This window comes from Octopus bimaculoides, chromosome 26, assembly GCF_001194135.2.
Source record: "Octopus bimaculoides isolate UCB-OBI-ISO-001 chromosome 26, ASM119413v2, whole genome shotgun sequence".
In the NCBI taxonomy this organism is placed as follows: Eukaryota; Metazoa; Mollusca; class Cephalopoda; order Octopoda; family Octopodidae; genus Octopus; species Octopus bimaculoides.
The window spans coordinates 12,781,333-12,784,726 of record NC_069006.1 but is presented as its reverse complement, the minus strand read 5'-3'; positions in this window follow the sequence as shown (position 1 = coordinate 12,784,726).

The window sequence follows — 3,394 nt, the reverse complement described above, 5'->3', positions numbered from 1 at the left end:
GTGTGTGTGTGTGTGTGTGTGTGTGTGTGTGTGTGTGTGTGTGTGTGTGTGTGTGTGTGTGTGTGTGTGCGTTGTTATATATTCTCAGATATGTTTACAATACACATATACATACACAGACATAAACACATAGATATATGCATGCATGCATACACACTCCTGAGCTTCCGATAAATACATCACACCTCACCTAAAAGGTGAAACCTTTGCAAACCAGGAACGAGGAATAACGATGAACAAGAGAGACACAGGTGTATTTGTAAGCCTCCCATGAGATGATAGAAAGTGTCGATTGTGCCATAGCAGTGTGGCAAATATCGCTTACATCAGCAGCAGATAATATCTTGCGGAGACCAAAAAATGTCTCTAATATACTACCTTTCCCGGAGATATCTAAAAAGCTAATCTCAGGTTAAGATATTCCTTGGCCATACAAAGTGACAGCACAACCAGAATGCATCTACATCTTTCAAAATTAAGAATATTCCGATAAAAGCATCAACCCAATGTAAGTACAATAGGCTAGCTGTCGTGCTATAGGGCAAGGAGCAAAAGTCATGCACTTTTGTGGAGCTCAGTTGCCCAGCGGATGTGAAGGTTCATCAAAAGTTGGGTAAAAGCAGAAGATCTATGGAGAAACAGACAGTTCTAACATACATGCTTTAGATTTTCCTGTGTACCTATTTCTTGTGTAATGGGTTACGTAACAACAGATTTACATAAAATCCTAGGGGCGTTTCGCTTCTCCTAAAGACAACAAAGTAAACAGATTAGCAGGCCTCAAATACAATCGATTAGAAGGAGATTGAATGTTTGCAAACCATTCCAGGCATCCTCCATTTGAGGTTCTTGGTCTGAACCTGTGCACACGTTCAAATGGTGCACACGGAGCACACACACACATACGAATATAACTGTTAAGCTTTACCTTTACGATAGCGAGTTCGCACTCCTGTTTATATGTGGATATAAACACGTGTGCGTGTGGATGTATGAGTGAATATTTGTGTATGTGCGCGTATGCATATGTGTGTATGTATGTATGTATGTACGCATATGGCAACAAGACAAATGGTACCAAGCCTTATTAGCGGAAAACTAGCATATTTAATATATGTATATGTATTTACTATCAAATAATCATACCATAATAGCTTTTTTTTGTTAATGTAACGACAAAGAAATTGACACATCATCGTATTTTCAATTATACACAAGCATAATATATTAGGAACATGTGTATATGCATATGTATATGTGGAGGAGGGAAGGAGGGAGAGACAAGGAGAGAGGGAGAGACAAGGAGAGAGGGAGAGAGATTGAGAGATCTGCTTGAATGAATTTGATTGTGGATTATACACATCATTATTATAATAATAATGTATTGGAAATATTCAAATATGTTAAATAATTTATCGATCCAAAACTGCTATTAAAAAGTTACACCTGCTTTGTGTTTGCTATGTTTATGCACGGCTATATTAAAATATATATTGCTTTCTCTCAAATATTATATATTCAAACAGCTTCTTAAAGAATGAGATGACACTGCTAGTAGGAATGGTTACTAGGTATGCTCAGAAACAAACACATTTATATCTCTCTATATAAATTAGCGATCTGTGTGTGTGTGTGTGTGTATGTGTGTGTGTGTGTGTGTGTGTGTGTGTGTGTGTGTGTGTGTGTGTTCCGGTAAAAAATTGTAAATGGTCAAAGGAAGAGAAGGGCATGAGGGAAGAAAAATGTGTGCGGAAAATTGTGTATTAAATCTTTGTATGATAAAAACAATCACTGATAGAGGGAAAATTAGAGAAAAAGACAGTGTGGGAGTTCTGTAGATGAAGTTCACACACACGCACACACACACACACACACACATGTATTATCAGCAAACATCTTCCACCCCAAACACGAATATAGCGGGTTGGCATATATATATATATAGACCTCCTACAAACACTACACACTAAAACACATATACATATAATAATACACTTATACACAATATACATCTGTTAATAGAATCCCCACAACACGAAAGAACACACAGAAAGTTATATACATTTATCGTTTATAAAATGAAGACGTTTTTGTATCAATAGTGGAATTATTGAGAAATTCTAAGGAAAAATTATCTGTATTTGGACTCTTATGGTCCATCTACCTTAGGAAATGTTGGTTGGCTTATTGAAAATGACAAAAGTATATTGACAGGAACAGGAATATCATTTTATAATTACTTTTTAACTTCAAAAAATCAAAATGGTTCAAAGTTTTACATTTAACTCATTTTCATTCAGCTGAAACATTGCAAATAATAATAATAATAATAATGATAATAATCCTTTCTACTAAAAGCACAAAGCTTGAAATTTTAAGGAAGGGGATTAGTCGACTGCATCGACCCCAGCATTCAACTGGTACTTATTTCATCGACCCCGAAAAAATGAAAGGCAAATTCGACGTCGGCAGAATTTGAATTCAGAACGTAGAGGCGGATGACAAACCGCTAAGCATTTTGCTCCGCGTGCTAACGAACCTGTCACCTCTCCAGCACAAGGTCGGCAGTTTCGATCGCTGTGCTCAGTTGTCACTCATTTGCTCGACCCCCGAAACGATGAAAGGCAAAGTCGACCTCGGTAGAATTTGAACTCAGAGTATAAAGGCGGACGAAATGCCCGTAAGCATTTTGTCTGACGCGTTAACAATTCTGCCACCTCGCCACCTTTTTTTATGGTTTCAAATTCTGGAACAAGGAGATTATTTATAGTGGAAGTGGATTTGACGATACCATCGACCCCAGAACTTTCTTGTTGTCTTACTTTACTGACTCCGACGGGATAGAAAACAAATTCGACCTTGTGACGTCAATACAGGTACAGAATACACACACATATAATGAATGTCAAGGCGTGTCAATCAACACAAACACACGTCCACTATCTGTGACATATACACACACATAATCTTCGTGATCTCTAAGAAAAAAACCGTCTACTTTTTGACGTACACAGCATTTTAACCATTTAGAAATATGTTTAACTGAATGTGATTTCATCATCCTGAGTTCGTTAATTTCCGTAAAATGTGTTTATTTATTTACTTTTGTTTAAGAGTGAAAGAGAGGAGAAAGTAAAAGATGTATGTACGTGTATATGAAATAGAGAGAGGAAGAGGAAGAGAGAGAAAAAAGAGAGACAATGAGTGAAGAGGTGTGTTGTCATGTATACGTAAATACATCAATACATACGCATAAATCTTTTTTGTATGTACGTGTGCATGTGTGAAAGGGAGAGAAAGAGAGAGTTGTATGAGTGAGTGAACGCTTGTGTTCTCATGTATGTGTAAGTGGCACATTCTCTCTCTCTCTCTCTCTCTCTCTCTCTCTCTCTCT